Source organism: Dromiciops gliroides, chromosome 1 (genome assembly GCF_019393635.1).
Source record: "Dromiciops gliroides isolate mDroGli1 chromosome 1, mDroGli1.pri, whole genome shotgun sequence".
In the NCBI taxonomy this organism is placed as follows: Eukaryota; Metazoa; Chordata; class Mammalia; order Microbiotheria; family Microbiotheriidae; genus Dromiciops; species Dromiciops gliroides.
Window position 1 is genome coordinate 369,548,908 of NC_057861.1, and position 25,968 is coordinate 369,574,875.

General features: G+C 35.2%; 1 protein-coding gene across 1 annotated transcript in view; it reads right to left on the reverse strand.

Moving 5' to 3' along the window:
* Positions 1 to 23,497, reverse strand: part of CDH12 (cadherin 12) — a 1,430,569-nt gene extending 1,407,072 nt beyond the window's left edge. Inside the window, exon 1 of the mRNA XM_043974996.1 lies at positions 23,135 to 23,497. The gene's annotated coding sequence lies outside the window, so the exon portion shown is untranslated. The remainder of the gene's footprint in view (positions 1 to 23,134) is intronic.
* Between the last annotated feature and the right edge of the window lie 2,471 nt (positions 23,498 to 25,968).

Sequence of the window (25,968 nt, forward strand, 5' to 3'; positions counted from 1 at the left end):
TGAAGTTTTTCCAAGCCTCCAAAAACATATGTGTTAGAAAGTGAGGTACAGGTGTTTATGAGTATGTGTGCATGTGTGCATGGGTGGATATAAATAGCAACTGTGGTTTTAAAGAAGAGACAGTTCCTAATCACATTTTGGTTAGATTGTCTCTGGTCTGGGAACTTAAAAGCTAATTTTGTCATATTTGAATGCATAATCAATGGCCTTTCATATTTAACAAGCATCTTTGGTAGCACGCATACAGTTCATTCCCTTCCTCTAAGAAATGTCATTGCCTTTGCTAAAAACAACTCTGATTAGCATTAGCATTACCTGGAACAAATTCAATTCAGGGTAGGGTTTGAGTAATAGTCTGGGGATAAGGAACTGGAAGTGGAGAAAAGAATATAGGATTGTCATTTAGGTAGAGGGGATAATTGTAAGTTATTAATATGACTACAGCTGAATTCAGTATCTGTTGGTCTTCAGTAATATGGCAGAGAGCTTCTACATGCAATAGATAATGTTGTAGATGCTGTACTATGATGTCACAATGTCAACTTGGTAAATTGTGCTATAGGTCAATCAATCCATCAACAACAAACAGTTATTAAGTACTTAATACGTGCTTATCCCAAGAACTGGGTATAATTTTTTTTTAAAATGGCACTCTGTGCCCTCAAGAAGCTAACCTTCTACTAAGGTGAGAGTGCTTAATCAAACATAGATGAATACATAGAAATAAATAGTTGGAGGTAGCTAACAACTGGGGAATTCCAAAAAGACTTCTTGAATGAAGTTACATTGGAGCTGAGCTTTTCTGGAACATAGGAGTTCCAGGAGGTAATGATGAAGACTAACAGCAGTAAAACCATGAGGTTTTATCTGTAAAAAGACTAGTTTGGCTATAACAAAGATTGTATATAGAAAAGTAATATATAATCAACCTAGAAAGATAGACTACAGTCTGATTATGAAGGGATTTAAATGTCAAACAGAGAAGTTCATATTTTGGTCAAATAAGTTTCAATATACTAAGTGCTTTGCAAGCCTTTAAGTGTTATTTAACTGTTAGCTGTTACTGCTACTACAATTACTAGTATTGCTATTACTACTAGTACTACTAATCAGTAGTATTCGTACTACAATTAGTACTAGTACTAATACTATAATGAGTCTAAAGGCAATAGGGAGACATTGAAAGTTCTTAAGAAAAGAATTAACACTCTCAGATTTGAGAACTCTGTAGAATATGCACTGGAGAGGACAGAGGCTGGATACAGACAAATCAATAGTAATAATCCAGCTAAGAGATAATCAGGTTTATAGCTTTGTAAGTAGAGGGAAGGCATTAACAATGCAACATGTGTTTCAGATGAAGAAATGCCAGGACTTGGCAACTTAATGTATATGGAGATATGTAAGACTATAAATTTGAGGAAGACCCCTAGGTTGCAAAACTGGGTAATTAGAAGAATGACAAATTTTGAGAGAAATAGGGAAGTTATGAGAGTGGTGGATTTAAGGGGAATGACAGATTTCTTTGATTTTTTTGTGTGATTTGGGGGTTTTTTGCAAGGCAATGAGGGTTAAGTGACTTGCCCTGGGGTCACACAGCTAGTAACTGTCAAGTGTCTGAGGCCAGATTTGAACTAAGGTCCTCTTGAATCTAGGGCTGGTGCTTTATCTACTGTACCACCTAGCTGCCCCTTGTTTGATTTTTAGTAATATTAAATTCAAGATGCCTATGGGACATTCTGGTGAATCCAGCGGGCAGTAGGAGACATGGTACTGAAGTTCAGAAGAGAGGTGAGGGCTGGATATTTAGATTTGGGAGTCATCAACAAAGAAATGAATGTTGAATCCATGAGAACTGAGCTCAAGAAAATTATAGAAGATAAAGGACCAAGCCAAAAATATAAAGGGCAAAGGATAAAGCCCTGAAGTACACCCGCATGTGGATGACATTTTGGCAAAGGAGACAAAGATCAGGCACCAATGAGAGAGGTATGAATTTAATTGTATTGTGGTGCATTCATTATAGACAGACACTGTGAAGACTATCATAATCAATTTGATCTGAGCATTGGGCACTTGATTGGTAATTTTTTAATGACAAGTGATCACTTCAGCATCAAGAATTGGACAAAGGTGGCATCTAGGTGGCACAGTGGATAGAGCACTGGCCCTGGATTCACAAGGACCTGAGTTCAAATCCAGCCTCAGACACTTGACACTTACTAGCTGTGTGACCTCCGGGCAAGTCACTTAACCCCAATTGCCTCACGCAAAAAAAAAAAAAAAAAAGAATCAGACAAATCCAAACAGAACGAGTTTTGGCAATACAAAATAGACTTTTCAGAAAATATAGGAACCATCTAAACTACAGTTTCTCACTTTAGCTGCTTAAGTAGTTGGAAAGCTCACTGCTGAAGTAATTGGCTCCTTTCAGAAGCTATATATTTGCTTAGCATTTCTATAATGGTGGGATAAGAGTCATAACATGTAATGATTTAATAGCAATTTGAACGGAATTAGGGTGTAGTGTTGCACATTAAAATCCTACTATACACTATCAGCACCTTTTTTTCTGAAATCTAATTTTGGTTTTCATTCCAGCCATGATTTTAACTTTTTTTTCATTTTTCATTTCTATCAATTTCCCCCCATGGGTTTTATCTTACCTTAAATCTACCAAAATTTATATTCCTCTGTCTTTTTCCATCAGTGTACAGCAGAGTGAACAAGGCAGTATAAAGTTATACAAGGAATCTAAATAAGCCTTCAAGACAGACTTCTTCTGTATGTTCCTTTCTGGAACCCTGCTCCCGAAAGACATGTTATGCTATCATCTTGTTCATTTTCCCCTCAGAACTACAAGGGAGCTGACCCCCATTAACTGTGCACTGTTTACTCATAAGATAACACACTGGGCTGTGTTACAATCAGATACTCTGGTTAATAATTCTTGACCCCTGAGTGCTTCACACATGCTTGGGTTTTTGTTTTGTTTTGATTTCTTTTTTAGCCTGACTGGTACAATTATATCTGTAAAATACTTTTTATTGCTTCCCCTTTTCACCTCAATGGATGTAGTAGGTAGATGAGTAGTCTTGGTATCATACTCATTTTACCCACGAAGGAATTAAGATACTATGAAATTAAATTACTTTCTTACACTCACATGGCCAATAATAGTATTACTCACTCATAATTGCCCTTAGTTTATTAAAATTTCACAAGTTTGTAATACATATGGGGAAGGTCTATCTGAATTATTATTATTATTATTATTATTATTATTATTATTATTATTATTATTATTATTTTGTGTGAGGAAATTGGAGTTAAGTCACTTGCCCAGGGTCACGTAGCTAGTAGGTGTTAAGTGTCTGAGCCTGGATTTGAACTCAGGTCCTCCTGACTCCAGAGCAAGTCCTCTACCCACTGCACCACCTAGCTGCCCCTGCAATTATTTTTAGAGAGAAAAGTTGTTATTTTCAAGTACGTATTTAACTTGACATAGACAAACCAGTAAGAATCTTTTGCTCTTGAGCTAGAAGGGAACTTAGAGACCATGAATGAATGAATGAATGAATGAATGAATGAATGAAAAAAAAAGCACTTCAGTTATTATGTGCCTGGGATTGTGTTAAGCTCTACAGATATAAAGATAAAAGAAGTAAAACAATTCTTCCCCTTCAGGATTTTATATTCTACTTGGGGAGACAATGAGTAAAAATATATTTATAAGACATATATAATACAAGTTAACCTTGGAGACAAAAGCACTAGATGTTGAGGGGATCAAGAAACACTTCCCACTACAGTGGGTGGCCTTTAAGCTGATTTTTTGGTTTTTTTGTAGAGCAATGAGGATTAAATGACTTGCCCAGGGGCACACAGCTAGTAAGTGTCCAGGGTCTGAGGCCAGATTTGAACTTAGGTCCTCCTGAATCCAGGGGCCGTGCTTTATCCACTGTGCCACCTAGCTGCCCCACCCCCCCTTAAGCTGAATCTTAAAGAAAACAGGGAACATAGGAAGTAGAGGTGAGAAAAAGAGAACATTCCAGGCATGGGAAACATCACTTGCAAAGGCATAAGTGACCTTGAGATGGAGTGTAATTTGTGCAGAACTGTAAAATGGCCAATATTGCCAGATGCAGAGCATGATGAGGGGAATGAAAGAAGACCAGAAGAACAAAAAGAGGTTAAGCTATGAGCTTTAAATCCCAAGCAGAAGAGTTATTTGATCATAGATGGTAGTAAGGGGGCAAGCAGAAACAAGTCTGGCCCCCTTCCACATGATAGCTTTTCAGATACTAGAAAACAGTTGTCAAGCTCCTGCTAAAGTCTTTTCTTCTCCAGATTAAACCTCCTCACTTTCTTCAACTACTCAAGGATCTTCTTGGTTGCCTTTTTCTGGACACCCTCCCTTTTACTGATGTTCTTTCTAAACCTATTATGAACACGTGGTGAAGAATGGGCTGAACCAGAATAGAGTCTAGACAAGAACCGACTGCCTTCACCTTATTCCTGAATGCTATGTCTCCCCTAATGTAAAACAATACAGGATCAGTCTCAATGCCCAATATCAAATAGCCTGCCCCTTCAATGATAGTTCAGGAAAATGAGATCTGGATATATTAAGTGACATCCCAAGCCACATAGGTTATAAGCAGCAGAAAATTATTTGAATCCAGGTCCTCTGCCTCTTAAGACTTATAGTATATGACCCTACAACAGACTCATTTGGTTCATTTGACTTGAATTAACAGCTAAACAAGCGTTATCAAAGTAAAGATCCCAACAGGACATCTGTAAAGTTTTCTATTATTTTAAATTAACATATTCTTTGTATAACATTGAATATCACTAACTTACTTGAAAGGATCAAGTAGTTTAAACATCCTTACTCTCATTTTGGTTATACTGTTAATTTACTTAGCAGATCCTTTCTTCCCAGATTGCATAAAAATAAACTTCAACATAGCCCTGAATTAATGAGGTTTTACTTGCTTAACTTTAAAAAGGCAAAGCAGAGGAAGATTAAGTCTTTTAGTGAGCTAATTAGTTACAAAGAAATGTAGTAACTGGGCAATACCCTCCCCAAAACTCCCTCTCTAACCCTTTCATCTGTTTTCATTTCCAGACTATACCAGATGCCACTGGCACATGTATAGGCTGCTGCAAATGACCCTACCTTGAAGTCACTGCTACCTAGAATGAGATATATAGTGTACATTTTTTGCTGAAACAAAGCAATTACTGCATAATATCAGCCAAGCACCTCCGCCAACTACAAAGCATTACACGTGTTTCTAAGCAGGATAAAATAAAGTATCATGACATTTTGTAATAAATTTTTTTAAACAAAATACTGCAATAAGCCTGAAATAAAAAGATTTTCGCAGCAAGAATTTGTAAGTATTCTTCTAAAATGAGCAACTCCTTTATAGCAAAAACTCAACATGAATCTAAATGCCATATTATATTTCTATTCCAGTTCTGGCTATTATTCTGTCAAATGAAGTTTCCTTATTTTTTATCTTTCCAAGAGCAAAATACTTAAATCTTTAATTTGTCACTGCTAATTTTTTAAAGGATCTGATTACATACATAACACTTTTTTTAAAGAATTGGAGAGAAATTGGAAGGCAGCATATTTGTCTCTAGAAGAGGAATTTCTAAGCCATTAGAAAATGGATAAAATGTAGTTTTCACTATAATTTTGGGTAATGTCTTTCAGAAAGCTTAATATTTATCTGTCTCCTTGTCTGTAACAGTGGCCAGCACAAAGTGTTTCAGAAGAAATCTTTTATTAACAGCCTGAACTACTTGAGCAGCCAGCTGGGTATGTCTTGGGAAATAAGAAACAGGACAGGGAAAACATTTAATTCTAATGCAAAGAGAGTTGTTTATGGTGACCAGTGATCTCCCTCATTTTCTGGGTTATGCTCTCCTCACCCCTTCGCTGTTAATATCTACAGGTGCTCAGTTTCAGTATCTTCCATGAGTTTAATCCATCAACTGTTTTATCTTTCCCTATTTCAAAAGTCTAATTTTTCTTTTTCCTTTCACATTTTTATTCTCTTTCCCCCCATTCTCTATCACCTACTTCCAGTGCTACTTCTCTAAGAAAGTGCATTTCCCAAAGTCAGAATGCTTGAAAGTTAGCATGGGCCCTAAATCTGCATTCCCAACAGAGGGCAGATAAACAATTTTCTGTTTGTTTACAGTTTATACAAAAGGGAAATAGCTTTTATGGACTAAGACTCTCCTATATTCCAGATGGAAAGGAATATACACAAAATCCTACTTAGGTATTCAGGAATAGCTATTCCACTGAAGTTATGAAATTAGTTATGTATTGATGGATAAATTCTTATATGCTTTCCCCTAGATTTCATTATATGTACAACACAAGTCAAATAGAAGCAAATAAAGACAATAAAAGCTGATTTTTGTCTCTGACTTATTACATTTAATTCCTATAGAATTGTGAGTACTGTAATATATTGCAGAGATCTCTAAATATCTGTAAAGCACCCTGGAAGCCAAAAAGCACCAAATATTAACTATTATTATTACTATTGTTTCTAACCACTCCATATTTTTTTTAATTCCTCTTACTCATAATATATATATATATATATTCTATAGTAATAATTCTGTCCATTATAAAACACCCCCAAATAGAAATTATTAAAAGTATGACAGGGCTTGGGGACGAAAAAAAAAAGTATGACAAAGATGGAATGCTATTTGATCCTAGAGTCAACAGGGAGCTACTGAGTAGAGTAATGACATGGTCAGACTTGTACTTTAGGAAAATCACTTTGGCTTCTTGTGTGGAAGATGAATTAGAGCAAGAAGAGACTTGAGGCAAGGGACACCAATTAGAGAATCATTGCAGAAATCCAGGTGAGAGGTAATGAACTAGGACAGGTAGGAGACATCTATCCTTTGAAGAGAACACATAGGAAAGATGTGGAGGTATACTCAATGAACCCTGCAATTGACTAGAAATCTGGATATAGGGTAAAGGCAAGTAGGGGTCATAGATGACATTGAAATTTTGAGAACCTAAATGATTCAAAAAACCCAAAATGCTGGTACATTTGACAGAAATAGGGAGGTCTAGAAGACTGATGTGGTTTTGGTTGTTTTTGAGAATAATAACGTAATGGTATCTATGATCCAGATGAGATTTTATTCCTAGTCTTGCTCTGTGATCATTTAGTCTGAGCCAAAGTGAGAAGGGTGAAACAGGGCTCTTATTTACTTGTTACTATCTCACTTTATAGAACTTTCACTTTACTCTACCTTCACCTAGATATAAGTTCATGGCAGAGGGAGAGGTAGCAGAATTAACATATTGGCCCCTGTAGCAGCACCTGTGGGTAGGAGTTAGTTTAGCTTATAACTGCACTGAGGCCATAGAAGGTAACTCAAAATTTTGAAGGTTGGGAGCTACTTACACATAGGTGAAGTAGAATAGAGGAGTACTGAGAAATAAGATTAGGTAAGCTTTTTCTGGAGACAGGCCCTATGATTGTCTATTGCTAAGCAAAACATCTTAGGGTTAAGCAATACCTCCTCCACTTACTGCCCAGTGAAAATATGGTCTCACTATGAATACTGCTAACATGTCCTAAAATTTTCCCAACCCATATTTTCTACTAGTGTGGGTACCCTTTTATTGAAACAGATGACAGCCTCTCTAAAGTCAAATTTAGTAACAATGACCCATATCATTTAATCAACCAAACTGCAAAAGCTAGGTATATAACTTAATGGAAAACAAAATGGTAAATCCTCAACAGTCTATCCTATCAATTCTTGTACTATGCAAATAAATTATTTCTGATGAGTTTTAGTACATTCCATTTAAGTTAAGAGATTCTTAGTCTGAGATCAGTGAACTTTTTATCATTAAATATTTTAATAAATGCATTTCAACATAATTGGTTTCCTTTGTAACCCCTACATATTTCATTTTATGCATTTTAAACTTTTTTTTTTGAGAAGGGGTTCATAGGCTTCATCAGACTGCCAAGGGGTTTATGACTCAAGAAAGATTAAGCCCTTAGTCTAATTAGTATAGAAGGACTATCCTTACTACTTTCACCTGTAGAATACTAAAGCATAATTATGCTTGTATCCCTAGAACCCAGCATAGTTTGCTAGTATCTATCAGACCACAAAGAAAAATCAAAATAATGATCCATTTAAACATATTTTAGATTAGACTTTTTAAAATATAGCATTTAAGACAAGTATCTAAGCTACAGTAATCTCAAGGGCAGCTTATTATTACCCATTTGGCCTAGTCGATGCATCCTCATGTTAACTTAAGAGATGCTAAATGTGTTTAGTATAATCCTAAACCAAGATAAATGCTTGGCTCTCAGGTACCATATTGATCCAGTCCAGGAGAGATAACATATGCATAAATATTATATATTGAAAGAAAGTTCTGTCATCCCTACAAGCAAAGCATTTCATTTGTTGCAATACATTACTTTTCTGACAGATGGTGGGCATTATAGTCTAAGATCATCTTATCCTCTGGTTTGTTTTGTGGTATTTTGGCCTTCATTGATTATTCATGCTTTCGCCTTTATCTTGCAGTGGCTAATATCATAAATTATATGTACAGTTATTTTACCCAATCCTAAGCCTTTATTAGTTGTAGAGCAATTAGAGAATAATGAATGGGGATATGACAAATTTCCTCTTCCTCATTTATTCTTGTAATTAAAATGCAAGCCAAGCATCAATCAAATAATCTACATTATTAGAATCTGGAGAATTCTTTTTTTTTTCTTTTCTTTTCAGAAGCTCATGTTACTTCTTTGGCAGGGCATTTATCAAGGTTTATAGCCACCTGTCAGACAATCAAAAAGCGTAGCTACTATGGCAACTACCTAATGTCTCCCAATGACTATGAGATACAATTATGCAGAGATATTTCAAAAACTCCCCCCTCTATTAATTTAATCAGAATGAGTAAAGTCTTCCCAAAAAAGGCATTCTTCCTGCTAAACTATATGGAACAGTAGTATTCTGTATATAAGAGTACTTTTCTTAGAATGTATGTTGTAGCTTAGTACTCAATTTTGCCAATTTTGTAACTATTGTTTCTCTTATTAAAGATCAATTCTGTGCCTCCTTATACTATGGAGATGACTATTGTCATAGTTTTTGAGAACCCAGGGGTGTCATCTTACAAAGGCTTCAACTATGCTCCCCAATAAAAGACTGCATAACTATGGTCCAAGGACTTGCCTAGAAAAATTTAGAGGGGCTCATCACCAGATTGCATGAAGAATGATAAGTTTTTGACCACAGCAACTCCTCAAAGATTAAGTCATAGTGTATTTTCAATCTGTGTTAGGGCAGGAACAGTATCATAGTGAAATTAGTGAGATTTTAATATAAGCTTTAATATAAGACATTTAATAAAACTCCTTTATCACTTCTCCTTTATCTTAGAATAAATGCATCTACAAATAAAGGTAAAGGTGTGTGTGTGTGTATGTGTGTGTGTGTGTGTGTGTGTGTGTGTGTATAGGATGGAGGAATGGAGTGGTCAAAGCAGGGAATAACACTGCTGGAGTATTCCAGAATAAAAATTCATCAGCTGACTGAACTAAGCCCAAACTATGATTCAATTAAAATATTGTGAAAGATGGATCCAAAAAAATATACTTCAATTTCACTGCTATATGGCCTGGAATTTTAACTTTGATAGTCATTTTTTAAAAACTTATATGTTCCAGAAGAGTCGTAGTAAGATATGTGTGTATGTATGTGTATGTATACACACACATTATATGAGAATCATAAAATAGGTTTTAACAAGAACAAATGGAATAACTATTTTAAAAATGGTAATATTAGTGAATTAAACAAATATTTTAGAATCTGAGATAATGTTCATATATTTGGGAAATTTGGGTTTTGAATTCTAGAAACTATGAAGGTTCTACAGGGACAGGGATAGTGGTAGCAGGGCTGAGACTATAGTACACTAAATGAATTGCCTGGACTCTAGATGTGCCCGAAAACTATTTTTCAAATGATGGTTGATGGACAAGGGGAGAGATATTAGGAAACACAAGGACAGCATTCCTAATGGCACATAAATATGAGGAGAAAAAAATAATGAAATAGGGGATCAGAAACTAGAAGAGTGTCCATTTCAGACAACAATGACAAGAAAACCATGAAAGTGGAACCATTTTTGCCTCTTTCAGAAGCTTCTGCACTTTTGGCTGGAGCCAAAGTCAATAAATACCCTGGGCTTGACCAGCAAAGGGCTTGCAGGTGGGAGCAAATAAAGGCTGGGGAGCCATATTAGGGAGAAGGGAAATGAGTTCAACTGGCTACAGTAACTGATACAGAAAAACAAATAATTGTAGATCAAGATAACTATACCCCTAACGTCCTTGCAGGAATTTGTGAGAACTGATTTTGTTACGACTCGTAGCAAAATTAAAGTAAGCCAATTTTTTTTTTTAAAAATCTGAACATGGTAAACATTTCCAAAGCAGTTTTCTACATCTCCATTGTAAACAGTGTTGTTTAGCAGCTGGGGAAACTAATTTAATTTTGAAATCTGTTTTTATTTGTAAGGTTTTCCCGCTATCTTTCCAGGGATGCCTTTGCCCATCCCATTTAGATCAGACCAAAATATCATATAATGACAGACATATGTATGGAATGTAGCAGAATGGAATTACTTCATTCATTTGTTGTAGCTGCCTATCTTTTCCTTTATTCTCATCACAGTCAGGACAAAATCTTTTTTTTTTTAAAATAGAATGATGTTTCTACATTTAGAGTGCTAGAAAAAACCTAATTTTCAAGGGTTTTGATAATTCAAGGTTTTAGGTAGTATATATATTTACAAAAATTGGCATCGTAAGCAATTTTTAATAGAAACTTCTTGGCTCACTTTTCATTACATTTATCATTGTCCTGGGCCTGGAAAAAGTTTAATATAATGGTTTAAGAGCAGAGTTGTATGTGAATTCATAATAATAAATTTTCTACTTTATTAGAGAACATATTCATATGTTAGCAGTTCTGCTTATTGACATTAATTAATGGATCATGTTTAAAGAAAATAAAACATATCCAATTGGTAATGCAGCATTATGGCACAATGATAACATGTTTTCTGTTATTTTCAAGAATGAGTGGTAAATACCTACTTTCATACCCTTCAATTTTCCCTATTTTTTTTCCTTCTTGAAAAATATTTTGGAAGTATTGGCAGAAATGAGCTTTATAGTAGAAATGTTCAGCAAGGTTTCATCCTTCAGCATATGGCCTATGACACATTTCAATAGTCATGAATTGTGACAAAAATTTGCAGCATTCCAAAACTGCTTTGGACAAAAGTTAAGAAAAAGAATTCAAAACTATTGCTAGAAAACAGAATGTCATGTTTTAATTCTTGTTACTTATAACACTCAAGATGTGTGTATGTATGTAGGAAATACTGCTCAGTAAACAGAGAAACCACGTTAAGAAAGAAACCTAGAAACTAAATGTTAGTCAAAAAATCTTATTCTCCTCAATATTCTCCTAGATGCCTGCGTTCCTTAGATATTTGTGTCAGTTTAAGTTAGTCACACAAGACACTCATAATTGACACAAAGCCTTTAAAAAGTAGTGACTTTCTCTTTATCCATAATCTTTGCTGTATTTCTGTGTTGTGTTTGTGGGAGAATCCTTTGTAAAAGGCTGTCTGAGTAATATGTAAAAGGGAAAAACAGTTCTGGGAAGTTTTAATTGTAAATATTCTAGCTCTACAAGCCAGGTTATTCAACTTTCCTTACCAAAGGAAGAAAAGAGATACAAAGAGAGATCCAATGTCCAGCCCTTCTGTTCAGCCAGATGCTGATATAGAAACCACAAGAGGCAGGTGTCACAGTCCTGAAAAGCCTGACCATAGGTCATTTTCTTTTTTTTTACATCTAGCCAAAAATAATAATTCACCCCTGGCCAGCTGAATCCTTCAGGCTTAGTGGATAAGCACACTGAGCTTTCCTGTAATCACTGGTATATGTACAGGAACAAGTGAAGGGGCATGACTCATCATTTGAATGTGATAACATGACCTAAGCTAACGTTAGGAGGATAATAGGCAACTCGGCACTCTGCAAATCGAATCTCACCATGATCCATCATTAACCTAAGTGAGCCACTGCTTTATTGAAGCAGCCCTCTAAATGAATAGGTCACAGTCTATTTAAAAGCTCAGAGATTTGTTAAGGCTCCAAGGACTTCTATTCTATTAGAACCTACAGCCCAAGCATAAGTGAGATGGAGGCACTTCTAGCCAAAGTGTTTATAGTTTGTTTGCAAACCAATTTCTATAACTGGATTTTTTTTCTATATGTAAACACACACACAAATATACATAGTAAAGAGGGAACAAGCTCAGGAAAGCATTTCTCTCAGAGAAGAAATAAGTTTTTACTCTAAGCATACTTTTGCAGTGCAATTAACTTAGTTAGAAAGAATGGAATTTCCAAAGCTGTTCAAATTAGGGCAGCGCTGTTAGAAGTAGTTGCATTCATAAAGAATTAGTGTTGCCCTTCAGAAGAGAGCTCCTGAATTGAACCTAGGAGGGTTTTAAGATTAAGCCATTTAATTGCTACTTTAGGAACTCTGGACTTTGCATAGACATGAGTTCCAGGTGTTAATACTGATTCTTCACTGTTCACTTCAGATAACAAAACTGAGCCTCAGAACCAATTAAGACAAACCTTTCAAGGATTTCTTCCTCCTTTTAGTGCAACCTGGGAGCTTTATTTTAATTGTAGACACCATGGGGAATTGGGGACATTATATACACACAGATAGTATTGAATCTTCAGTTAAAAAAGGCTAGTTCCCCCCTGAGTTATTCTGAGTTAAAGTTTAAAATCTTACTTGGCTCTGGCACAAAATTGGAGGCTATTTTTCCCTCCTTCTTCCCAGTGGGTGTAATAGAAGAACATTTTTTTTCCTGTGTGATATATACTTTAAAAAATGCTGTGATGGATAGATTTTCAAACAAATACATCATAATGCCTAAAGAATGTCAATTTTACATTGACTGTTTACCTGAACTCCTCTGAGATTTCTGACTGGTTGTTGATATTCTTAAAACAGTGCTTCATATGGGGGATTTATTAATAGGGAACTCACCAAAGTGTTTTAAGGTCAACTTCTTGAGGGCAGGGACTGTCTCATTGTAGTGTTTGTATCCCTATCAGATAACTGAGTACCAGTAGCATTTAATAAATGCCTGCTGACTGATGGAATCATTCATCTCTGTATTCGTCCTGCAATTCATGCCTAATCAACCAGTATAATCCACACTTAAGAGGTAATATTCATTGAAAATATTGCTCAACCTACTATGGAGAGTTGGTAGGTAAAGGTATCTTGGAAAGTGAACTGGATTAGAATGAGACCTTGATTCTAACTTCAACTATGTCCCATATTATTGCAATAACATTGGCCAGTCTCATAACTAAGATTCATTTCTCTCTTTAAAAAAAACAAAACCGAAAACAAATTGGTTGAATTTCTCTTCCTTCTACAACACAATGCCACACTGTTTCTAGAAATACTTGCAGAAATTTACATGTTGAATGCAATGCCTTAAACAATCATGGGAAAGTCCATTTTAAAGGTACAAAAAAGCCCTAAACCCATCAACATAAACCCTAAAAGGATCTTGAATGGAGGGATGGGGGAATGGGGGGACCTTAAAATAGCTAAAAAATTCCCAAACTTGACTATGTTGGTTGAGAACTGAATCCCAACACTCAAGGTCACTAAGGTATCTGCTTCACTATTAGCAATAAATTCTCTGGAATAGACTTTATCAGGTGTCCTAAGAAAGTTGTCAATTGGTAAAAGCCCTCATATAAAACTTGGTAGATAAAAGCATTGTTAAAATCTAAACTTTACAAAAGAATGTTGAGCAAGTTTATCTGTGGCATGAACAAATGTTTTTGCCATAAACAATTCCCTGTGAATAAATCTCTGGCCAATTACCTTTTACACTGCTAGAAGAGTATTTCATGGGATCAGTGCTCTACTAAATTAAGCCCTACTCTATGGACAAAATTAGGCAATGCTAGGGAATTAGATAAACCTATTTCCATGATGAAATGTGTTACTTGTAAGAAGGTGGCTGATTAATTGGTTACTAGAAAGAATCTGAAGAGTTACAAGAGTCTGAAAACTAGATAGTGAAGGAAGATAAGTGAAAGGGGACCTCAGAACAGGACTTTCCCAGCTTCTCCCCTTCCTTAGTTATACTACCACTGTTACACTCACTTTAATTATCCAATAGTAGAAAAATGAGTGAAAGTACTACAAATAGGCTGATAAAGTCATATTCAATGATAAAGGCCTCAAACAGTCTCTATTAATAGAGTGCTTTTCAAGTAGTTACTTGAAATAATTAAGTTAACTTATACAGAGTTTCTTTGGTCATTTAATTGTAAAGGTCAGATTGAAAGAGTGTCTTTTGTTTAAAATATTTTGTTGTAGTTATATTTCCTAGGTGGAAACAAAGTAGAACAGAACATATATACATGTTCATATACATACACATATATTCAAATTTGTGGTAACATAATTCTATAGATTTATATACTTTTAGAGCAAAAGTAAAATTGGAAAAATTTATTGAAATATTCTTTGGAAATATTGCTCTTAATATCAGGATTCCTAGCCAGATGTTTTTGAACTAGTTTATGTATGTGTGTGTGTGTGTGAATAACTAATTCAGTAAAGTTGGTTTCCTTTGCAATCCAATGTAGCTTTTATACACGAATAGGCATATATGTGTATAATATATATATTTCATATATATGTGTATAATATATATATATAATATATATATATGCATATATATAGGTGTATATATATATATATGTAATTAAAAACATTATTTGGAGGGGTTCATAGACTTCACAATGGGAAGGCAGATTTTACATTAGAGGCCCTGGGATCATTTCAACATTCTGCTACTATCTGTATAACCTTAGGCAAGTCACCTAACATCACCCAGTCTCAGTTTCCTTTTCAATGAAATAAGGGGATTGTACTAGACAATCTCTGAGGTTCAGTCTAGGTTTAAATATATGATCACAGGATAACACATACATAGGGGAAAGAAAATAACCATTTATTCTGCACCTATTATGTGCCAAGCCCTAGGCTAAAAACAGAGGCAGTCAGATGGGAAGTGACATGCCCAGGGTCACACAGCTAGGAAGTGTCTGAGGTTAAGCAACTATGATGTCATCAGTGCAGGAACTCCCAGTATAGGAATTCTTCCCATTGATGGAGAATGCAACCTGTTTATAATCTTAAAGCAAGGATCTGTTTTGTTTTTTTCATCGTGAACCCTATCAGTAAAAATAAACAAAAAATACTTTGAGTATGTAACCCCTATATAATATATATGTATATATATATATATATATATTTACTTTCTTGTGAATTATGTACATGTTCAATTGTATTTACACAGAAAAGAAACTTAAAAGAATGAGAAATAAATATTTCTGAAATACTTTTTTTTAAGTACAAAGCTATTTTTGCTCATACAAGTGTAATAATAATAACAATAATAATACTTGAGTGCTATAAAGGTGCTTGTTTGCTTCATTTAAAAAAAATAACTGAACACTTTGTGGCTATGTAGGGTGTTGGGGATGATACTCACTGACCTACTCTAGTACAGAGCCTATCCAATGAAGAGTGTTTGCAGAAACCATGAAGTAAAGAGGGTTCAGGGTCTTGCAGGCACAGTTGTCTACATGCTAGTCGTTGCCGCTTAAGGCTTAGTTACATTATAACCACTTTGAGGGGCAATGATTGCAGCTCCTGTAGGCTACTCTTGGGGGAACTATTAAGTTATAAGAGATGAACTCGGTCTTATTAACAATTGATTATCATGGTGAAGTTGATGTATGATTCATATTTCCATTCTTCAACTGGTTGATCACAAACCCTTCAGTCAGATCCCAGCCACCACTTTAGAGACCATTTCCTTAGAGAGGTTTATAGAAGTTAAGTGGCTTTGTCATTTACAGTTAGTAATGTTCAAAACTTAACCATAGTTCTTTCTTTCTCCAAGTTCAGCCCTTTAATTATTACCTGATACCTTTCATCTAACTACTTATATACACATGTGCATATGTATCTACCCTAAGAGGGAGCACAGGCTAGTGGATAGGATACTGTCCTTGTAATATGGAAGACAATTTCAAATACTGCTTCTGAAAAATAGTAGTTATGTCATCACAGGAAAGCAACTCAATAAGGCCTTGGTCATAAATAACTGAATTACATATTGCTGGAGGGATGTTCCAGAACAGGAGATTCCCTTTGTCAATGAACTCACACATTTTGAACAAAAAATAACAGGCATGCATATATACATACAAACACATTCAAACACATATGGAGGATATTACAATGTAATTCAAATTCTGGTAACTTATGAGGCAGGAAAGTCTCTGAATAAAGGTCTAGTGATAAATTATATTTCTTTTAGTGGAAAAATTACTAAAATTCAGGGAGGACGTGTTCATCCTGAGAGTTAGAAATCAAAGGGCGTTTTTCAGTAGATGACCTCCTAAAGCAATTCATCTTAGCTTATTTATTAAGTACTATCTATAAGCCAATATGCTAAGATCTAGGAAAACAAAGGCAGAAATCAAATAGTCCCTGCCTTTGAGGGCTTAAATTCTACTGGGAGGCTACTACATAAAGGTAGATAGGTAAAAACGATTGATACTTCAAGAAAAGGAGAGAGTGCAAATGACCCAAGAGAGAAAATTAGGGAAGATTAAATGATGGAAATGACATGTGGACAGTCCTGAATATTGAGTGTCTCAACTTGGATGATAATGTCCAGAAAGGGCCAGGTCTGCTATTTTTTTTTTTACACCTGGGCCATCTCACTAGCCAACTTACTGTCATCTGCTCACCATTCTCCTATCTCTCCTTACCATCCTATTTCTGCAACAATAATCAAATCAATACTGCAACTGCTACTGGAAAGGTTGTGACAGTCTAATCCCCTTTGGCTCCACTCACCATCCCTTCATCTTTCTGAACCAAAATATCCTTATGTAGCCATGACTACCCAATAACTGCTATCTTCCCCAGTTAGAATGTAATCTTTGAGGCTGAGGAGAGTCTTTGCTTTTGTATTTGTATCCTTTTGCATCTATTCACTGTGCTTAGCACATAATGATTAAGAAACGTTTTACATACATTCATCTATCCATTCAATATAAGTATTCTAAGAAGGGACACAGATAATGATTCACCTCAGGGAAAAGAGAATACATACATACAAGTGGAAACATGGATCTTTATGCATTAAAGAGGCCAGTGATTATATGATATTCTATATGAAATGACCCTGTTCCATCATTAGGGATGTTTTTTTGGTTTGTTTGTTTGTTTGTTTTTTAGTGAGGCAATTGGGGTTAAGTGACTTGCCAAGGGTCACACAGCTAGTAAAAATGTTATGTGTCTGAGGCCGGATTTGAACTCAGGTACTCCTGACTCCAGGACCAGTGCTCTATCCACTGCACCACCTTGCTGCCCCGATCATTAGGGATGTTGAAAATATGTTTATAAAAACATTCTAGGTATTATAACTAAGGGACCACAGAGGAGTAGCCTTCTCATTTTATACTAAACTAGTATCTATTAAATTCTTACTATGTGGCAGGCACTATGCTAAATGCTTTAAAATTTTTACCTCATTTGATCCTCACAACAATTCTGTAAAGCAGATATTATTATCCTCATTTTACAGTTAAGGATCTTGAGGCAGAGGTGAGTCATATAGCTAGTAGTATCTGCCTGCAGGCCCAGTATTTTATCTATTGCCCCACCTCCCTACTTCTCAAGCAGCTAAGATGAATTGTCCATAATTTTGCAGTTAGTGGATGAGCTGGTATTTGAACCCAGGACTTATATAATATAATATCTCTTATCACATATAATATTTCTTATTGCAATTAGCATAGTGATATATACTTTCAGGATAACCTCACAGGGGCATTGGCTTCAAGCAGGGTCAAGAACTTATGACCCTAAGTTGGAGATATGAGTTCCGGGTAAAGATACTCAATTCCTATTGGCTCTTCTGTGTATTAGCTCAGTCATTACTATGGATCTTCCATCAGGCCCACCTGGACACTCATTAATCTGCAAAGCACAACCATCGGATAAAGACATAGGCCTTCATACTACAACTATCAGAACCATATACCATAGGTAGAAAACATAATATTTCCATCAAGGCCTGAATTAGCTTTTTTAATTTGCTTTATGGCCAGAATGAAGAAAAAGAAAGAGACTAGAAAGAGAGCGATGTCTAAGGGGCTGGAACACATAGAATAAAGATAAACGAAGAAAGACACTAGGGCTTGAAAATTGAGAAGAGGCAGCTTTTAGATGAAAAAAGTGAAAAAAATTCTTGATCACTAGAGATTGAGAAAAAAAAATTGTTTTTCCCTAATGATAACCATTGGTTTGAGTGTAAAGTCATCCAGTATGGCCAATACAGAAGGAAGGTACTAGACTAGTCATAAATTACCCATATATTAAATACTGATGAAACATTTTAGAGAGATGAGGAGAGAATTCTGGTCAAGCAGTCATTATGGATGGTATGAGAAATGAATTAATATCAAAGTCAAGACTGGGCAAAATAATTTAAGACAACATGCAAATCAGGGGAATGGAGTAAGTATGGTTGGTGTTAAGAAGCAGGATAAATGAAAAGAACCATTGTAAAATAGTGAATGATTAACTTTTCATGTTATGTATCCCCTATCTTCATCATTGTTCCACGGTAATGTTTTATAGTAAATTCCTTTTCAATGACCTAATAAATCAGTGTACTTTCACAAGAAAATTATGCACACATTGGGAAAAGAGAAAGGAAATCCCTGTGATCTTCCTCTCAAATTAGTATGAAAAGTAGCACTTGATATCTTTAGGGGGCACTAGTGAGCACCAGTGAGCATATAGTCTTGCATATAGACTTGCAGGATGAGAAAAAAAAAAGAGTTGTTCTGTATAATTCTATATAAAGTACAGAAAGCCTGTTACACACTATGGCATCAGCTTTATTTAAGGTTCAATTGAACATTATCTTTTCAACACTCCATTTTGAATTAAAGTATCTACAATTTCTATGTCCTCAATATTTTTTCTTCCTCTATGGGTTTGAGAGATTACTAGTTTTAAAGAGATTATAGATCTCTAAAACTGAGTTTCACACATATATGAAACATACACACACACACACACACACACACACATATATAGGTATATATATCCACATGCTAAAGTCTATGTCTGTTCACATGTAGATAGAAGATGGAGATGTGTTACTGTCACATTAAAGTAAACTAGAATTGAAACAATTTTCATATTTAAGGTAATGTAAATTCCATACCAAGCAATACCTTAGAAACTCAAAACAGTGACAGCCCAATAAAATTCACATGAAGATTAAATGGAATAGATGCATACTCTAGGTTTAATTTATCCCCTTGTTCTAAGAGCAGTGAAACCACAGGGAGTGCTAAAAAGCTGAATAAAAGTACATTTCTAATAATAGAAAATGTATACTCCTGACAGTCTATCACTTGTTTATTATATACATTAAATAGATGCAATATAATGGAAAATTCAATAAAACATAAATATACTTATGCAGGCACACACTGTTATTATGCCATTGATCTAGGTTCTTTTACAGTTGGCGATAGTCACCTATTCATTATTTTTTTATTTGTGCCTCTTCTAAAAGTATATTTTCTCTAATATTATTCCCATATTAACATAATATAATTGATAATATTCAAAATGGAGCTTTAAGTGAGCCAGTATTCTACACTGTCAGCATCACACACACACATACCACTTTTCTAGTGATTTAGCTGTTTTTACCTTGTTAACATAGTCAGTCAGAAAATAGTGTGTGTTTCCTAAAGGGAAATAGATATATCAAATAAAGTAACCTTAAAGCTAAATGTGGTAATTCTTTTAAAAGTACAAATTGGATATTTGTCTTAGATTAGAAAAGTAAGAAAGTTCCCAAGAAAAAACGACAAAGTAAATTCACACTGTGCTTACACACCAAACCTTGTAAGTTTTCTTTAAACAGTTTTCTTTAAAAGAAAAAGGGAAAAAAATGGACTTTTATTAATTCAGGGACTGTTTGATTAGTCTTTATCACTTCCTCTCCAAGGAAAATGCCAACAGTAATTAAATATCATGGTCATGTTTTAGTAAGATTCTTATTTTCCAAGGTGGTCATGCTAAATTCATGTTGTGTTTTCCCATGTTACTCAGAAAGCAACAAAAACATCAATTTATCAAGAAACAATATGGAGAAGTATCCAACTTTAGAAGGCAAGCCCCTCTAGGCATTTTTGCTTATGTTTTCTCTCAGAGAATTATTTCATTTAAAAGCTCTTAAGACACATAGGTTGTTCCATTTTACAACTATGTACACACATTTATTAAGGCATTGTCAGGTAAGCTTGGTTAACATCTTTAGAAATAATAGATGGAGTCATTTTTGCTCTCACAGACTTCTCTGACATAGGAAGTTTTTGATACATGTTAAACTGACAATATGATGTGCAAAGACTACCCCTCCCCCATCATTACCAGAAAAGAATCATCTAATGAGACTATATAAATTTATTTCATGACCAGGAATTATTCAGTGTTTGTCACAAGGAGGAAATAACTGCTCCATGTTTTCCTTACCACCAAACAAACTAGAAAATATTGGCCATTTAGAATCAAGAATTATGCTGTACAAAGCATGTGAAAAGTCCCAGGTGCAAGCTAAAATGGTGCAATAGGTGCACTGAAGTTTATTTCATTTGAATAGATGTCATGAGGGATACAGGTTTCACAGTAAACTTAATATGTGCTTGTCCATAAATACATATAAAGAATCAGAAAAATACAGAAATAAGCAATACATGTCCTAATTTGATACTCCAGGAACTAGCTTCCAGTTGTGTTTCCTCCCCCCCCCCCCATCTGTCAGGGTAGAAACCTAATAATGATTATTATTCGCCCCACTTAATAGAAACATATTACCTGCTACAGTCTAGCCCTCTCATGCTGGGAAACCTATCTCTGAGTAAATGAAACTGAGTGAGTGATGGTCCAGCAGCAAACTCACATTCTTGGCGGAAAAACTTACTCCTAATGCTTGTGAACAGAATACAAACAGTAGGAGATCAGAAATTCCCTAGCTGTTATACTTGTAACAAAACAGGAAAGTGGGGTGGGGGGAGATGAGCTCTAACAAAAACAAAGCAGTGTTGCTTTGTGTTGAGGGGGAGGGAATTCAGAGGACTGTTCTTCAACAAAATAACTTTGGGCAAAAAAGATACCTTTGTAGTGAGAGATCTAAATTAAGAGATGTAACTATTTCAGACTCCAGTTTTCAAATTAATATCCAGTGTTTCCTTCTTACATTGATATCCACACACAAGATCCTTAAGAAACACTTTGATGTTGCTACTGAAAAGCCTGATATAAGGAGCTTGATCAGTTAAGATGTAAGCTGCTACTTTGTGTGTTGATATGCTCCTGAGCACTCCAAATCAATTTGGCAATTAACTGCTTATGACTTTGGTAGAGTAACCATCTGGCTTTACGTTCTGAGGAGAGATTCTGCAAGAATCCTGGAAACCTTTCCCACTAAAATGTGCTCACTGAAATTTCTACTGAGATGTTAATAGATAGAAAACACAAATGACTCTGGCCAGTTTATGAATAATAGACTAACTCGAATTTCTGAGGTTCACATTCTCTCTTTTTTTAAATCTTGAAACTGCTCATGTGTGTTATGCAAGATAAAATGACATAACACCTGCTTAGCATTCTTAAACTGCAGTGCTTTTGTCATTCACAAGATAGTTTAAAACTGCCAGCACTTCCTCCTCCCCCCTAAAAAGCAAAAACAAAACACAACCCTCTAGTGTTTTGAGTTTCTAACCATCACCAAAGTACAGTAAATTCTCTTGAGAGGAGAAGAGGATTGGTGTCAATAACTATGAATTCACCTAATAATAGCCAAAGTAAAACCATAAATAATCACAGAAATGAGCCCCAAGTCTGGGAACTGCATTTCCTTGGAGTCCATATCTGATGGGTCTATGAGTCACAGAGCAATCTGAAAAACTGAAGTTATAGGGCTGTTTTTTCATCTGCATGGAACAAAATAGCATTAAAAAGAATGATTACTCAAATATGCTAAAGGTATACTTTAACAGTTATCTGAAACAATATACTAAATCACGATGTTATTTTGGGTATTCATAGTTCACTTATACTAGGTAATTTCCAAACGTAGGAAATAGTACACCAGAGCCTATACTGGTATTTCATACCAGTGCTGAGTTAATCCTTTGCTAACAAATCGAGATGACAGTGTACTGAAGGATGAGAGATCCAAATATATAAGTTGTTTTAAAGTTAGTGAGTTTAAAAAAATCAAAATAAACTATTTTTAAAAAGAAAATAATCAACATGCTTTATTTACTCTTAGTGGGCAAAACATTTAAGGCATGAGTTTCTGAAAGTTGTTATGGAAGATATTTTTTAAAATCTTCTCATTTCGAGGCAAGTTGATATGTATTGATAGGCAACAATATACCTATTAGAAAGCAAAGACTGGTAGTGCCTTCCAACACTGAGTGTATGTGATTGATTCTTCCCTCAGAACTCATTTGTGTCTGAGTACTTTAAGACTTCCGATTAAAAACAAAAACAAAATAACTCTGGGATTTTAGCACCTTGCTATGCAGTCCTACTCCCATTTTCCTCGTTCTCTTTAACATGTACCTCCGAAGACTGGCGACTTGTTTAGAACTTACTGAAGTTTCCCAAAGCAAAACAAAACCCAGACTGCTAATTCAGGTACCTCATCTGCGTGGATGCTTATTCAGCTTCTGAGCACACTACACATCCTTTTATTAATCTCGATGCATTTCTCTTCTTGAATCCTGAAGCAATCACACAAGATGTAATCATATTAAAAAAAAAAGGAAGCCCTTACCTGACAGCAGAAATTGCAACAGCAGCAGGAGCAGTCGCAGCAGCCGCAGCAGCAACAGCAGCAGCAGCAGGATGCAACGGGAGCTTGCAGTGAGGTGATACCTTTTTCTCTCTCTTTTTTAAATCATTGTGGCAATAAATTGCTCTGTAGTGTGTCCCTCTTCATTCACAAAAGGCTCTCAGAAGCAAAGCAGCCAGGTAGAAACCACTTTCTTACTGGAAGAGGCTGCCTCTCTTCTCAGAAATGACTGGATCCCTCTCCGTGGCTCCCTACACATTTACCCTTCAGATCAATACTGCTCTTTAGCAGCAGCTTGAGCTCAACTGCAGCTGATAGAGTCTAGCCAATTGGTATTGAGGATTCCCTTTTTGTCATCCCCTCCCTCAAAAACACACAGCGTGCGTCTGAAACATTATTTAGTTGTGAAAAGTAATTTAACCCTTTACTCGAAAGACAGCCTTCCGTGTTTGTCCCCCTCAGCATTCATTTCATATTGCTTTAAGTAAAATCTTTATGGAACCTAGTTCTCATAAGAATTGTTAAACTAGCCCTGTTGCATAGTCTGAAAAACCCAAGCTAAGAAAGTGATAGCACCTGAGCATAACAACTAGTGGGCTTGTTTTAAACACCTGCAATCTGAGAATTATTTCAATGTAGTGGCGAAGTCACTTAACTAGAATTCAATTGTCCCTGGGTTCTGGTTCAAGTTTTGCCAGTAACCTGAGCCACTAGGTAGTGTCATGACCTTGGACATGGTGCTGGTTCTGTTTCCTCATCTACAAAATGAGGAAGTGTGAATTATATGGTCTAGGAGGTCCCTTTCTGCATTCACATTCTAAGCTATGATGAGTAACCCAAACAGCTGATAATTATAAGATATCTATCAATAACTGGAACCAGCTGCTAATTAACCAATTCCTACTGCTCTCTTCATATACACAGCTGTATTTCCTTAGGTCTTTTAAAATTTTGCAATGACTACAGAAGTGGGACAGCCTTTCAAATGGAATATATTAGTTATTTCTTGCTTATACATATACATACAAGCATATGTAAATATTTCACATGTACCTAGTGTTAATTTACATTAACACAAAAAACTTTTTAGGGATTGACAGCATCATTGATTATAATGAAGTGTATCACTTTTAAAATAATGTTTTTAATAAATACTCCAAAAAACCAAATTCCTCACAGGGAAAATAGGAATCATTTCACACTGTTGTCCACCGTGATGCAAATGTCCATTTTTCTTCAAAAAATTATAAAAATTGTACAATGAATATTTAAGTGTATTCCCTTTAACTCTTTGCCATCTTAGTATTGTTGTTTGTCCATTCTCAAAGAGGACTATGGCATCAGGGAGATGATGTCATGATTTGCAGCGAATTGTATTTAAGTGAGGCTGGCCTAAGCAAAGTCACCAACCACACTTTCTCCTCCAGAGCCATCTGGGTACAGTGGCAAGATACATTAATGGGACAACTGGAGATGGCCCTGGATATTTAAGGCAATAGAGGTTAAGTGACTTGCCCAGGGTAGCACAGCTTCTAAGTGTCAGAGTTCAGATTTGAACTCACATCCTCCCAACTTCAGGGCCAGTGCTCCATCCACTGCACCACCCAGCTGCCTCCATCTTAGTATAATGTGAAGAACAATAGATTTGTAGTCAGAAGATCTGGACTCAGATCCTGACTCTAGTTTACAACATATCTGACCATATGAAAATAAATGTTTCTTTTCTGTGTGTGTGTCTGTGAAATGAAAGGAATAGTTTGGATGAACTAACTTCAAAGATTTCATTTATAAATCTATATCCTGTAATTTTCTATCACTCAGAAATGCTACAAGAAACCAAATAATTTTCATCAAACATATATATATATATATATATATATATATATATATATGTATAATAAATGTATATATAATATAGTAGTATCTGTTACAGTCAAAAGAACCATCTAGTTTCTATGGAATAATTATGAAGTGTTATAAAGTATTTTTTTAAACAATGGTATTCTTAATAATGTATATTCTTATCTTTATCCCACAGATTATCATTTACTGGGCTAGTATTTCAACATACTCCAAAAAAGCAAATAATCTTTCTATTGCAAAAACCCATTTGCTGTTAAATGAGTACAATTAATGTCTTGCTGAAACATTCAAATCTTTGTTCATTCAATAATACAAATGCATTAATATACTTGGTATATGAAATCCTGTGGAACCTGACAAACTAAAATTGCTTGAGCTTGACTCAGGAAACAAAATTATTTTCTTTACCTATCTAACATGGGAATGGAGAAAGCATAAGAAAAGACTGCCATTGACTAATTTTTGAAGTATATTGATAATAGAAATTACGTTAGTTTCAAAGTAAAGCACTCCTTTTGTCCACAAAAAGCAAACACTAATGATTATGGACCCATGCAAAATAATTGTATTGTATGAAAATTCATGCTACTCTTTTATATATATATAATCTATGTTCACTATTTCTTAAATTTATTTATACTATGATTCACACACTGATTTGTTCAACAAATATTTATCCTGTAACTACAGGGAGCAAACAATGTGAGGAATGCAAAGATATTGAAAATTAAATGTAACAATATCTGAGTAGGGATTTGCTAGGCACAAAAAACCCCAAAACACCTGAGGTTTATACTTCTTCCAACTCTGAGAAGAGAATAAACGAGGGCAAAATCAGCCCTGAGAGAGGAGGGCAAAGGGTTTTTATATAAAGGCTACAGTAAGAGGGTTTTGGCAACTGGTTTTTTGGGGGTTTTTTTTGGCAGGGCAATGGGGGTTAAGTGACTTGCCCA